General features: G+C 53.2%; 8 non-coding genes across 8 annotated transcripts; 4 read left to right on the top strand and 4 right to left on the bottom strand.

The window, feature by feature from the left end:
* The first annotated feature begins 277 nt into the window (after window positions 1–277).
* trnaa-cgc (transfer RNA alanine (anticodon CGC)) lies at window positions 278–350 on the top strand. The gene has a single exon. It is a non-coding gene; the product is annotated as a tRNA-Ala (tRNA).
* A 281-nt stretch (window positions 351–631) lies between these two features.
* On the bottom strand, window positions 632–704 carry trnam-cau (transfer RNA methionine (anticodon CAU)). Its single transcript has one exon. It is a non-coding gene; the product is annotated as a tRNA-Met (tRNA).
* A 2126-nt stretch (window positions 705–2830) lies between these two features.
* On the top strand, window positions 2831–2903 carry trnaa-cgc (transfer RNA alanine (anticodon CGC)). Its single transcript has one exon. It is a non-coding gene; the product is annotated as a tRNA-Ala (tRNA).
* A 281-nt stretch (window positions 2904–3184) lies between these two features.
* trnam-cau (transfer RNA methionine (anticodon CAU)) lies at window positions 3185–3257 on the bottom strand. Its single transcript has one exon. It is a non-coding gene; the product is annotated as a tRNA-Met (tRNA).
* A 2110-nt stretch (window positions 3258–5367) lies between these two features.
* Window positions 5368–5440, top strand: trnaa-cgc (transfer RNA alanine (anticodon CGC)). Its single transcript has one exon. It is a non-coding gene; the product is annotated as a tRNA-Ala (tRNA).
* A 281-nt stretch (window positions 5441–5721) lies between these two features.
* On the bottom strand, window positions 5722–5794 carry trnam-cau (transfer RNA methionine (anticodon CAU)). Its single transcript has one exon. It is a non-coding gene; the product is annotated as a tRNA-Met (tRNA).
* Window positions 5795–8265: 2471 nt separating this feature from the next.
* trnam-cau (transfer RNA methionine (anticodon CAU)) lies at window positions 8266–8338 on the bottom strand. Its single transcript has one exon. It is a non-coding gene; the product is annotated as a tRNA-Met (tRNA).
* Window positions 8339–13669: 5331 nt separating this feature from the next.
* Window positions 13670–13742, top strand: trnaa-agc (transfer RNA alanine (anticodon AGC)). Its single transcript has one exon. It is a non-coding gene; the product is annotated as a tRNA-Ala (tRNA).
* The last annotated feature ends 273 nt before the right edge of the window (window positions 13743–14015 follow it).

Here is a 14015-nt window from a genome sequence, read left to right as displayed (position 1 = left end):
GTGCTCTCGAGTGCTACCTCACACTTGTTGTGACTGCTGGCGCCGATCGGTTCATTTGGATTCTGGAATCTCAGAGCGTCTCGCTGGCGATTCTTTCGGCGGCACCGTGTTTTCCAGAAGACTTCGCGCACGTGCTGCTGCTGCTGCTGCTCGGATGTGTCGATAGTCGCGTCGCGTTGTTCGGTTGAATACAGCGTGCAATCTCGAGAGGAAATCACCTGCTGCTCTCAGCTCATCGTTCCGAAGCACCATGGGGGCTAAGCAAGTGCACGTCGTAGGGGAATTAGCTCAAATGGTAGAGCGCTCGCTTCGCATGCGAGAGGTAGTGGGATCGATGCCCACATTCTCCACAGTGCTTTTCCTGGGGACACGCTTGAGACGCAAGCAGTGTGACCCTCGCGTGAACCCTGCGTGTGGCTCCAGTCTTTGCTGCTGCACAGATAGCACGATGGTGAGTTTACAAAACGCTGTGCAGAAAAAAAAGTTGAGCACGTGTCGCCCAGATGTTAAACCTTCCAGCAACGCGTTTGCTCTGGTGTGGTCAGTTCAAATCAGGCGTGAAGCCGTCCAAAGCAATTATTATTGCCCGCGGAGAGAAAGAAAACACGTCTGGTGACAAAGGCCACAGTCTTGCCTTCTCTGAGGATTGAACTCAGGACCTTCAGGTTATGAGACTGACGCGCTGCCTACTGCGCTAAGAAGGCCAGCCGACAGCCGAGGCTCATACCGCGTGCCCAAATAGGCCGGTTTTCAAGGTGCCGCGAGCCACAGAGCAACCCTCGTCAGAAAGCTGCAGCTCCAGTGAGGCCAGGATATCGGCTTTCAATCCACAATCACGCACGTCGCCCGTTACATGCTGGGCTCTGGCCCGTGCAGAGACACGGCCCACTCGCGGTACCGCAGAGCCGTGGCGTCAGGAGCTCGGCAAAGCCCGGTATGTCTTGCGCTTGGCAGGCAACATTCGGCAAAGCCTTTCACTTCTTTGTCTCGATGGCTCCGCTGCTGGAGAGCCACGTCACAGCGCACTAAGATCCTTTGCTCAGCACTCCATGCAGGCAAGAAGGGAGGTGCTTCCGTTTACCAAAGAGCCTAAGAAAATGAGGGTTTGCTTCAGGAAAAGAAGGAAGCACATGTCAGGTATAGACAGGATAGATCGAGTGAATCCGTACAAGAGTGTAAAGACAGTAGGGAAATCAGGAGGGTAAAAAGGGGACCTGAGATAGTTTTGGCAGATAGAGTTAAGGAAAATCCAAAGGGTTTTTGCAAATACATTATAAGGACAAAAGGGTGACTAGGGAGAGAATAGGGCCCCTCGAGGATCAGCACAGCGGCCTTTGTGCCGAGCCGCAGGAGAGGCTGGGCCGATACTAAACGAGTATTTTGCATCAGTGTTTACTGTGGAAAAGGATAGAATGTAGGGAGAAGTATAGAATATAGGGAAATGGATGGTGACATCTTGAAAATTGTCCACATTGCAGAGGAGGAATGCTGGATGCCTTGAAGCGCGTACAAGTGGATCAATGCCCAGGACCTGATCAGGTCTGGGGGAAGCTAAGGAAGTGATTGCTGGGCCCCTTGCTGAGATATTTGTATGGTTGATATAAAATCATGAGGCGTATAGATCGGATAAAGAGAGAAAGTCTTTTCCCTGGGGTGCGGGAGACCAGCACTAGAGGGCAGAGGTTTAGGGTGAGAGGGAAAAGATATGAAAGAGAACTAAGGGGCACCTTTTTCACACAGAGGGTGGTACGTGTATGGAATGAGCTGCCAGAGGAAGTGGCGGAGGCGAGTACAATTGCAATATTTAAAAGGCATCTGGGTGGCTATATGAATAGGAAGGGTTTGGAGGGATATGGCCCGGGTGCCGGCAGGTACGACTAGATTGGGATGGGATATCTGGTCGGAAAGGTCCGACCGACGGGTCTCTTTCCGTGACGTACATCTCTATGACTCTATGACTCCTTTCAAGCAAAGTTTTCCCGCGAAGCGGCGCTCTAAACTGCTCGATGACAACTTACTATGTCAACGTCCGGACGAAGGAGTCTTCCATTCCTGTCGGAAAACTGCCTGTGGACTTCTCTTCGTTTCCTCTTCATGAAATCTGGCCTGCACGGGGTGTGCCACTTCCACAGTTGCACAAGTTGAACAGCAACGCATCCGAGCAGGTCAGCACTTAGGAAAGGCCCTACCGGTCAGACAGGGCTCGCGGGTGCTGCTTCAGACGAGTGGCGGTTGCTCTTTGCATCTCGGCCTGCTTGGCGTGTATCTGAAAGCAGCACTTTGCGGAACCTGACCGCAGGGCTGCAGCTCACGAGGATGAAGGAGAAGCCCTCTTTTTTCGTCTGGTAACAGCCCCAAGTGTTCTCTTTCTCCAAAATACACCTTCTTCTTCTTCTTCTTCTTCTTCTTCTTCAGAGAAGTCTGCCTGTTGGTGTGCTGTGACGTCTGCAGTTGCAAACCACGAGCAGCAGGGAGCCCTCTGGAGGAACACAACATCCACGCAGTCAGTCAGCACTCACTTGAACGTGTCGCAAGTCTCCAATCAGTCAGACAGCGCTCTCGAGTGCTACCTCACACTTGTTGTGACTGCTGGCGCCGATCGGTTCGTTTGGATTCTGGAATCTCAGAGCGTCTCGCTGGCGATTCTTTCGGCGGCACCGTGTTTTCCAGAAGACTTCGCGCACGTGCTGCTGCTGCTGCTGCTCGGATGTGTCGATAGTCGCGTCGCGTTGTTCGGTTGAATACAGCGTGCAATCTCGAGAGGAAATCACCTGCTGCTCTCAGCTCATCGTTCCGAAGCACCATGGGGGCTAAGCAAGTGCACGTCGTAGGGGAATTAGCTCAAATGGTAGAGCGCTCGCTTCGCATGCGAGAGGTAGTGGGATCGATGCCCACATTCTCCACAGTGCTTTTCCTGGGGACACGCTTGAGACGCAAGCAGTGTGACCCTCGCGTGAACCCTGCGTGTGGCTCCAGTCTTTGCTGCTGCACAGATAGCACGATGGTGAGTTTACAAAATGCTGTGCAGAAAAAAAAGTTGAGCACGTGTCGCCCAGATGTTAAACCTTCCAGCAACGCGTTTGCTCTGGTGTGGTCAGTTCAAATCAGGCGTGAAGCCGTCCAAAGCAATTATTATTGCCCGCGGAGAGAAAGAAAACACGTCCGGTGACAAAGGCCACAGTCTTGCCTTCTCTGAGGATTGAACTCAGGACCTTCAGATTATGAGACTGACGCGCTACCTACTGCGCTAAGAAGGCCAGCCGACAGCCGAGGCTCATACCGCGTGCCCAAATAGGCGGGTTTTCAAGGTGCCGCGAGCCACAGAGCAACCCTCGTCAGAAAGCTGCAGCTCCAGTGAGGCCAGGATATCGGCTTTCAATCCACAATCACGCACCTCGCCCGTTACATGCTGGGCTCTGGCCCGTGCAGAGACACTCGCGGTACCGCAGAGCCGTGGCGTCAGGAGCTCGGCAAAGCCCGGTATGTCTTGCGCTTGGCAGGCAACATTCGGCAAAGCCTTTCACTTCTTTGTCTCGATGGCTCCGCTGCTGGAGAGCCACGTCACAGCGCACTAAGATCCTTTGCTCAGCACTCCATGCAGGCAAGAAGGGAGGTGCTTCCGTTTACCAAAGAGCCTAAGAAAATGAGGGTTTGCTTCAGGAAAAGAAGGAAGCACATGTCAGGTATAGACAGGATAGATCGAGTGAATCCGTACAAGAGTGTAAAGACAGTAGGGAAATCAGGAGGGTAAAAAGGGGACCTGAGATAGTTTTGGCAGATAGAGTTAAGGAAAATCCAAAGGGATTTTGCAAATACATTATAAGGACAAAAGGGTGACTAGGGAGAGAATAGGGCCCCTCGAGGATCAGCACAGCGGCCTTTGTGCCGAGCCGCAGGAGAGGCTGGGCCGATACTAAACGAGTATTTTGCATCAGTGTTTACTGTGGAAAAGGATAGAATGTAGGGAGAAGTATAGAATATAGGGAAATGGATGGTGACATCTTGAAAATTGTCCACATTGCAGAGGAGGAATGCTGGATGCCTTGAAGCGCGTACAAGTGGATCAATGCCCAGGACCTGATCAGGTCTGGGGGAAGCTAAGGAAGTGATTGCTGGGCCCCTTGCTGAGATATTTGTATGGTTGATATAAAATCATGAGGCGTATAGATCGGATAAAGAGAGAAAGTCTTTTCCCTGGGGTGCGGGAGACCAGCACTAGAGGGCAGAGGTTTAGGGTGAGAGGGAAAAGATATGAAAGAGAACTAAGGGGCACCTTTTTCACACAGAGGGTGGTACGTGTATGGAATGAGCTGCCAGAGGAAGTGGCGGAGGCGAGTACAATTGCAATATTTAAAAGGCATCTGGGTGGCTATATGAATAGGAAGGGTTTGGAGGGATATGGCCCGGGTGCCGGCAGGTACGACTAGATTGGGATGGGATATCTGGTCGGAAAGGTCCGACCGAAGGGTCTCTTTCCGTGACGTACATCTCTATGACTCTATGACTCCTTTCAAGCAAAGTTTTCCCGCGAAGCGGCGCTCTAAACTGCTCGATGACAACTTACTATGTCAACGTCCGGACGAAGGAGTCTTCCATTCCTGTCGGAAAACTGCCTGTGGACTTCTCTTCGTTTCCTCTTCATGAAATCTGGCCTGCACGGGGTGTGCCACTTCCACAGTTGCACAAGTTGAACAGCAACGCATCCGAGCAGGTCAGCACTTAGGAAAGGCCCTACCGGTCAGACAGGGCTCGCGGGTGCTGCTTCAGACGAGTGGCGGTTGCTCTTTGCATCTCGGCCTGCTTGGCGTGTATCTGAAAGCAGCACTTTGCGGAACCTGACCGCAGGGCTGCAGCTCACGAGGATGAAGGAGAAGCCCTCTTTTTTCGTCTGGTAACAGCCCCAAGTGTTCTCTTTCTCCAAAATACACCTTCTTCTTCTTCTTCTTCTTCAGAGAAGTCTGCCTGTTGGTGTGCTGTGACGTCTGCAGTTGCAAACCACGAGCAGCAGGGAGCCCTCTGGAGGAACACAACATCCACGCAGTCAGTCAGCACTCACTTGAACGTGTCGCAAGTCTCCAATCAGTCAGACAGCGCTCTCGAGTGCTACCTCACACTTGTTGTGACTGCTGGCGCCGATCGGTTCGTTTGGATTCTGGAATCTCAGAGCGTCTCGCTGGCGATTCTTTCGGCGGCACCGTGTTTTCCAGAAGACTTCGCGCACGTGCTGCTGCTGCTGCTGCTCGGATGTGTCGATAGTCGCGTCGCGTTGTTCGGTTGAATACAGCGTGCAATCTCGAGAGGAAATCACCTGCTGCTCTCAGCTCATCGTTCCGAAGCACCATGGGGGCTAAGCAAGTGCACGTCATAGGGGAATTAGCTCAAATGGTAGAGCGCTCGCTTCGCATGCGAGAGGTAGTGGGATCGATGCCCACATTCTCCACAGTGCTTTTGCTGGGGACACGCTTGAGACGCAAGCAGTGTGACCCTCGCGTGAACCCTGCGTGTGGCTCCAGTCTTTGCTGCTGCACAGATAGCACGATGGTGAGTTTACAAAATGCTGTGCAGAAAAAAAAGTTGAGCACGTGTCGCCCAGATGTTAAACCTTCCAGCAACGCGTTTGCTCTGGTGTGGTCAGTTCAAATCAGGCGTGAAGCCGTCCAAAGCAATTATTATTGCCCGCGGAGAGAAAGAAAACACGTCCGGTGACAAAGGCCACAGTCTTGCCTTCTCTGAGGATTGAACTCAGGACCTTCAGATTATGAGACTGACGCACTACCTACTGCGCTAAGAAGGCCAGCCGACAGCCGAGGCTCATACCGCGTGCCCAAATAGGCCGGTTTTCAAGGTGCCGCGAGCCACAGAGCAACCCTCGTCAGAAAGCTGCAGCTCCAGTGAGGCCAGGATATCGGCTTTCAATCCACAATCACGCACGTCGCCCGTTACATGCTGGGCTCTGGCCCGTGCAGAGACACGGCCCACTCGCGGTACCGCAGAGCCGTGGCGTCAGGAGCTCGGCAAAGCCCGGTATGTCTTGCGCTTGGCAGGCAACATTCGGCAAAGCCTTTCACTTCTTTGTCTCGATGGCTCCGCTGCTGGAGAGCCACGTCACAGCGCACTAAGATCCTTTGCTCAGCACTCCATGCAGGCAAGAAGGGAGGTGCTTCCGTTTACCAAAGAGCCTAAGAAAATGAGGGTTTGCTTCAGGAAAAGAAGGAAGCACATGTCAGGTATAGACAGGATAGATCGAGTGAATCCGTACAAGAGTGTAAAGACAGTAGGGAAATCAGGAGGGTAAAAAGGGGACCTGAGATAGTTTTGGCAGATAGAGTTAAGGAAAATCCAAAGGGATTTTGCAAATACATTATAAGGACAAAAGGGTGACTAGGGAGAGAATAGGGCCCCTCGAGGATCAGCACAGCGGCCTTTGTGCCGAGCCGCAGGAGAGGCTGGGCCGATACTAAACGAGTATTTTGCATCAGTGTTTACTGTGGAAAAGGATAGAATGTAGGGAGAAGTATAGAATATAGGGAAATGGATGGTGACATCTTGAAAATTGTCCACATTGCAGAGGAGGAATGCTGGATGCCTTGAAGCGCGTACAAGTGGATCAATGCCCAGGACCTGATCAGGTCTGGGGGAAGCTAAGGAAGTGACTGCTGGGCCCCTTGCTGAGATATTTGTATGGTTGATATAAAATCATGAGGCGTATAGATCGGATAAAGAGAGAAAGTCTTTTCCCTGGGGTGCGGGAGACCAGCACTAGAGGGCAGAGGTTTAGGGTGAGAGGGAAAAGATATGAAAGAGAACTAAGGGGCACCTTTTTCACACAGAGGGTGGTACGTGTATGGAATGAGCTGCCAGAGGAAGTGGCGGAGGCGAGTGCAATTGCAACATTTAAAAGGCATCTGGGTGGCTATATGAATAGGAAGGGTTTGGAGGGATATGGCCCGGGTGCCGGCAGGTACGACTAGATTGGGATGGGATATCTGGTCGGAAAGGTCCGACCGACGGGTCTCTTTCCGTGACGTACATCTCTATGACTCTATGACTCCTTTCAAGCAAAGTTTTCCCGCGAAGCGGCGCTCTAAACTGCTCGATGACAACTTACTATGTCAACGTCCGGACGAAGGAGTCTTCCATTCCTGTCGGAAAACTGCCTGTGGACTTCTCTTCGTTTCCTCTTCATGAAATCTGGCCTGCACGGGGTGTGCCACTTCCACAGTTGCACAAGTTGAACAGCAACGCATCCCAGCAGGTCAGCACTTAGGAAAGGCCCTACCGGTCAGACAGGGCTCGCGGGTGCTGCTTCAGACGAGTGGCGGTTGCTCTTTGCATCTCGGCCTGCTTGGCGTGTATCTGAAAGCAGCACTTTGCGGAACCTGACCGCAGGGCTGCAGCTCACGAGGATGAAGGAGAAGCCCTCTTTTTTCGTCTGGTAACAGCCCCAAGTGTTCTCTTTCTCCAAAATACACCTTCTTCTTCTTCTTCTTCTTCAGAGAAGTCTGCCTGTTGGTGTGCTGTGACGTCTGCAGTTGCAAACCACGAGCAGCAGGGAGCCCTCTGGAGGAACACAACATCCACGCAGTCAGTCAGCACTCACTTGAACGTGTCGCAAGTCTCCAATCAGTCAGACAGCGCTCTCGAGTGCTACCTCACACTTGTTGTGACTGCTGGCGCCGATCGGTTCGTTTGGATTCTGGAATCTCAGAGCGTCTCGCTGGCGATTCTTTCGGCGGCACCGTGTTTTCCAGAAGACTTCGCGCACGTGCTGCTGCTGCTGCTGCTCGGATGTGTCGATAGTCGCGTCGCGTTGTTCGGTTGAATACAGCGTGCAATCTCGAGAGGAAATCACCTGCTGCTCTCAGCTCATCGTTCCGAAGCACCATGGGGGCTAAGCAAGTGCGCATTGTAGGGGAATTAGCTCAAATGGTAGAGCGCTCGCTTAGCATGCGAGAGGTAGTGGGCTCGATGCCCACATTCTCCTCAGTGCTTTTCCTGGGGACACGCTTGAGACGCAAGCAGTGTGACCCTCGCGTGAACCCTGCGTGTGGCTCCAGTCTTTGCGGCTGCACAGATAGCACGATGGTGAGTTCACAAAATGCTGTGCAGAAAAAAAAGTTGAGCACGTGTCGCCCAGATGTTAAACCTTCCAGCAACGCGTTTGCTCTGGTGTGGTCAGTTCAAATCAGGCGTGAAGCCGTCCAAAGCAATTATTATTGCCCGCGGAGAGAAAGAAAACACGTCCGGTGACAAAGGCCACAGTCTTGCCTTCTCTGAGGATTGAACTCAGGACCTTCAGATTATGAAACTGACGCGCTGCCTACTGCGCTAAGAAGGCCAGCCGACAGCCGAGGCTCATACCGCGTGCCCAAATAGGCCGGTTTTCAAGGTGCCGCGAGCCACAGAGCAACCCTCGTCAGAAAGCTGCAGCTCCAGGGAGGCCAGGATATCGGCTTTCAATCCACAATCACGCACCTCGCCCGTTACATGCTGGGCTCTGGCCCGTGCAGAGACACGGCCCACTCGCGGTACCGCAGAGCCGTGGCGTCAGGAGCTCGGCAAAGCCCGGTATGTCTTGCGCTTGGCAGGCAACATTCGGCAAAGCCTTTCACTTCTTTGTCTCGATGGCTCCGCTACTGGAGAGCCACGTCACAGCGCACTAAGATCCTTTGCTCAGCACTCCATGCAGGCAAGAAGGGAGGTGCTTCCGTTTACCAAAGAGCCTAAGAAAATGAGGGTTTGCTTAAGGAAAAGAAGGAAGCACTTGTCAGGTATAGACAGGATAGATCGAGTGAATCCGTACAAGAGTGTAAAGACAGTAGGGAAATCAGGAGGGTAAAAAGGGGACCTGAGATAGCTTTGGCAGATAGAGTTAAGGAAAATCCAAAGGGTTTTTGCAAATACATTATAAGGACAAAAGGGTGACTAGGGAGAGAATAGGGCCCCTCGGGGATCAGCACAGCGGCCTTTGTGTCGAGCCGCAGGAGAGGCTGGGCCGATACTAAACGAGTATTTTGCATCAGTGTTTACTGTGGAAAAGGATAGAATGTAGGGAGAAGTATAGAATATAGGGAAATGGATGGTGACATCTTGAAAATTGTCCACATTGCAGAGGAGGAATGCTGGATGCCTTGAAGCGCGTACAAGTGGATCAATGCCCAGGACCTGATCAGGTCTGGGGGAAGCTAAGGAAGTGATTGCTGGGCCCCTTGCTGAGATATTTGTATGGTTGATATAAAATCATGAGGCGTATAGATCGGATAAAGAGAGAAAGTCTTTTCCCTGGGGTGCGGGAGACCAGCACTAGAGGGCAGAGGTTTAGGGTGAGAGGGAAAAGATATGAAAGAGAACTAAGGGGCACCTTTTTCACACAGAGGGTGGTACGTGTATGGAATGAGCTGCCAGAGGAAGTGGCGGAGGCGAGTGCAATTGCAATATTTAAAAGGCATCTGGGTGGCTATATGAATAGGAAGGGTTTGGAGGGATATGGCCCGCGTGCCGGCTGGTACGACTAGATTGGGATGGGATATCTGGTCGGAAAGGTCCGACCGAAGGGTCTCTTTCCGTGACGTACATCTCTATGACTCTATGACTCCTTTCAAGCAAAGTTTTCCCGCGAAGCGGCGCTCTAAACTGCTCGATGACAACTTACTATGTCAACGTCCGGACGAAGGAGTCTTCCATTCCTGTCGGAAAACTGCCTGTGGACTTCTCTTCGTTTCCTCTTCATGAAATCTGGCCTGCACGGGGTGTGCCACTTCCACAGTTGCACAAGTTGAACAGCAACGCATCCGAGCAGGCCAGCACTTAGGAAAGGCCCTACCGGTCAGACAGGGCTCGCGGGTGCTGCTTCAGACGAGTGGCGGTTGCTCTTTGCATCTCGGCCTGCTTGGCGTGTATCTGAAAGCAGCACTTTGCGGAACCTGACCGCAGGGCTGCAGCTCACGAGGATGAAGGAGAAGCCCTCTTTTTTCGTCTGGTAACAGCCCCAAGTGTTCTCTTTCTCCAAAATACACCTTCTTCTTCTTCAGAGAAGTCTGCCTGTTGGTGTGCTGTGACGTCTGCAGTTGCAAACCACGAGCAGCAGGGAGCCCTCTGGAGGAACACAACTTTTTTTTTATTTCAAAAATATACTTTATTCATAAATGATTTGATGGTCTGTACATTGGATCATGCCATACATATGTCCATATTTACAAACACAGATTCGACTTTATTCTTGTCCTTTACAATCCTGTGCATTTTTTCAATCTTGTATATATACATATATTTGGCTGAGGCATCAGCAGAGCCCAAAAAAACGTCTGTATGGGCCCCCTGTTCTTCTTTCGGCAGGCCGATCTTACACAGTGGTCTTTCCCCACCGCGCCTTGGCGGCAGCTGCCCCAAGCTTCAGCGCGTCCCTCAACACGTAGTCTTGGACCTTGGAATGTGCCAGTCTGCAACACTCGGTCGGGGTCAACTCCTTCAGCTGGAAGATCAACAGGTTTCGGACCGCCCAGAGAGCGTCCTTCACCGAGTTGATGATCCTCCAGGCGCAGTTAATGTTCGTCTCGGTGTGAGTCCCGGGGAACAGGCCGTAGAGCACGGAGTCCCGCGTCACGGCGCTGCTCGGGACGAACCTCGACAAGCACCACTGCATTCCTCTCCAGACTTCCTCTGCATAGGCACATTCCAGAAGGAGGTGTGTGACAGTCTCGTCCCCCCCGCAGCCACTTCGAGGGCAGCGTGCGGTGCGGCAGAGAGTCCGGGCGTGCATAAAGGATCTCACAGGCAGAGCCCTTCTCACCACCAGCCAAGCCACGTCTTGGTGCTTGTTGGAAAGTTCTGGCGATGAGGCATTCTGCCAAATGGCTTTGACAGTCTGCTCAGGGAACCGCTCGACAGGATCCGCCCTCTCCTTTTCCCGAAGGGTCTCAAGGACGCTACGTGCTGACCACTTCCTGATGGACTTGTGGTCAAAGGTGTTTTTCCTCATAAATATCTCCACGAAGGACAGGTGATACGGAACGGTCCAACTACTCGGAGCGTTCCGCGGCAGCGAGGCCAGGCCCATCCTTCGCAACACCGGGGACAGGTAGAACCTCAGTACGTAGTGACACTTGGTGTTTGCGTACCGGGGATCCACGCACAGCTTGATGCAGCCACACACAAAGGTGGCCATCAGGGTGAGGGTGGCATTGGGCGTGTTTTTTCCCCCATTGCACCGGTCTTTGTACATTGAGACTCTTCGGACCCGGTCCATCTTTGATCTCCAAATGAATTGGAAGATGGCCCGGGTGACTGCGGCGGCACAGGTCCTGGGGATAGGCCAGACCTGTGCCACATATAGCAATACTGAGAGGACCTCACACCTGATGACCAGGTTTTTTCCCGCGATGGAGAGCGACCGTTGCCCCCATCTGCCTAGTTTCTGTCTCATCTTCCTGATCCGCTCCTCCCAGGTCTTGGCGCACACCCCAGCCCCCCCGAACCAAATACCCAGCACCTTCAGGTGGTCAGTCCTGACGGTGAAGGGGATAGAGGATTGGTCGGCCCAGTTCCCGAAGAGCATGGCCTCGCTCTTGCCTCGGTTTACCTTGGCCCCCGAGGCCCGTTCGAACTGGTCGCAGATGCACACGAGTCTGTGCACGGACAGCGGATCCGAGCAGAAAACAGCGACGTCATCCATGTACAGGGAGGCCTTAACCTGCAGGCCCCCGCTGCCAGGAATAGTCACCCCCCTCAGGCTCGCATCCTTCCTGATGGATTCGGCAAATGGCTCTATGCAACACACAAACAAGGCGGGTGAGAGGGGGCATCCCTGCCTGACTCCAGATCTTACAGGGAAGCTATCTGATTCCCACCCATTGATTGAGACTGCACTGACAATGTTGGTGTAGAGCAGTCTGATCCAATTTCCGATTCCCTCCCCAAAGCCCATTTTGGAGAGGACATCCCTCATATATGTATGCGATATCCTGTCAAAGGCTTTCTCCTGGTCCAGGCTGATGAGGCAGGTGTCCACCCCCCTGTCCTGCACGTAGGCGATCGTATCCCTGAGGAGTGCGAGACTCTCAGAGATCTTCCTGCCCGGTACAGCACAGGTTTGGTCCGGGTGGATCACCGATCCCAGAGCAGACCTGACCCGGTTGGCGATGACCTTTGACAGGATTTTGTAGTCTGCATTTAACAGTGAGATCGGTCTCCAATTTCTAATTTCCTCCCTCTCCCCCTTCCGCTTGTAGACGAGGGTGATGATGCCTTTCCTCATGGATTCACTCATGGTACCTGCCCGGAGCATACTGACATACACCTCCAGCAGGTCCTGGCCGATCAAGTCCCAAAGAGCGGAATAAACCTCGACCGGTAAGCCGTCGCTTCCGGGAGTTTTATTCTTTTCGAAGGACTCGAGGGCCTTGGTCAGTTCATCCAGAGATAGCGGCTGGTCCAGCCTCTCTCGTGTTCCGTCATCTAGGACCTCCGTGATAGAGGACAGGAACGACTGGGAGGCCGCGCTGTCGGTCGGCTTCGAGTCATACAGGCTGGCGTAGAAGGATTTGCTGATCCTCATGACGTCAGCCTGAGATGACGTTACCGAGCCATCTTCTTTCTTCAGGCTGCTGAGCACGGAGCTCTCTTTGTGCACCTTCTGGAAGAAGAAACGTGAGCACGTCTCGTCCTGCTCCACCGAGCGGACCCTGGACCGGAAGATTATCCTGGAGGCCTCAGAGGCAAAGAGCGAGGCTTGCTGGCCCTTCACCTCCTTGAGGTCCTCCGTGACATCCACCCCCATCGTCTGCAGCAGGAGCAGGTTCTGCATACTTTCCTGGAGCTGGGACAGTTTTCCCCGCCTCTCTCTCGCCTCCTGGACACCTTTGAGGATAAAGAACCTCTTGATGTTCCCTTTTACCGTTTCCCACCAGTCCGCTGGAGACTCAAAGAGGGGCTTCACGGTTCTCCAACCTGCGTAATCCCTCTTGAGCTCTTCGATGTTTCCCGGGGTCAACAGCTTAGTGTTCAGTTTCCACGTTCCCTTGCCCGCCCGCTGTTCGTCCTGTAGGTGACAGTCGGCCAGCAGGAGGCAGTGGTCAGAGAAGAACACCGGCTTGACGTCGGTGGATCTGACCGAGAGCGTTCGGGACACAAACAGGTAATCTATCCTTGAGCGGATAGACCCGTCTGCCCGTGACCAGGTGTATCTACGCTGCGCTCCGTCTGCAGGGGCGCTGAAGACGTCGTGCAGCTTGGCGTCTTTGACCGTTTCCATCAGGGCCCTGGACGTAGCGTCCGGTTTACTGTCCCCCCCACCGGATCGTCCATCAGCATCAATGATGCAGTTGAAGTCTCCGGCCAGATCCACGCAGTCAGTCAGCACTCACTTGAACGTGTCGCAAGTCTCCAATCAGTCAGACAGCGCTCTCGAGTGCTACCTCACACTTGTTGTGACTGCTGGCGCCGATCGGTTCGTTTGGATTCTGGAATCTCAGAGCGTCTCGCTGGCGATTCTTTCGGCGGCACTGTGTTTTCCAGAAGACTTCGCGCACGTGCTGCTGCTGCTGCTCGGATGTGTCGATAGTCGCGTCGCGTTGTTCGGTTGAATACAGCGTGCAATCTCGAGAGGAAATCGCCTGCTGCTCTCAGCTCATCGTTCCGAAGCACCATGGGGGCTAAGCAAGTGCACATGGTAGGGGAATTAGCTCAAATGGTAGAGCGCTCGCTTAGCATGCGAGAGGTAGTGGGATCGATGCCCACATTCTCCACGGTGCTTTTCCTGGGGACACGCTTGAGACGCAAGCAGTGTGACCCTCGCGTGAACCCTGCGTGTGGCTCCAGTCTTTGCTGCTGCACAGATAGCACGATGGTGAGTTCACAAAATGCTGTGCAGAAAAAAAAGTTGAGCACGTGTCGCCCAGATGTTAAACCTTCCAGCAACGCGTTTGCTCTGGTGTGGTCAGTTCAAATCAGGCGTGAAGCCGTCCAAAGCAATTATTATTGCCCGCGGAGAGAAAGAAAACACATCCGGTGACAAAGGC

Source organism: Chiloscyllium punctatum, chromosome 5 (genome assembly GCF_047496795.1).
Source record: "Chiloscyllium punctatum isolate Juve2018m chromosome 5, sChiPun1.3, whole genome shotgun sequence".
Taxonomy (NCBI): Eukaryota; Metazoa; Chordata; class Chondrichthyes; order Orectolobiformes; family Hemiscylliidae; genus Chiloscyllium; species Chiloscyllium punctatum.
Note: the sequence above shows the minus strand (reverse complement) of the source record. Positions and strands in the feature narration are given on the sequence as shown.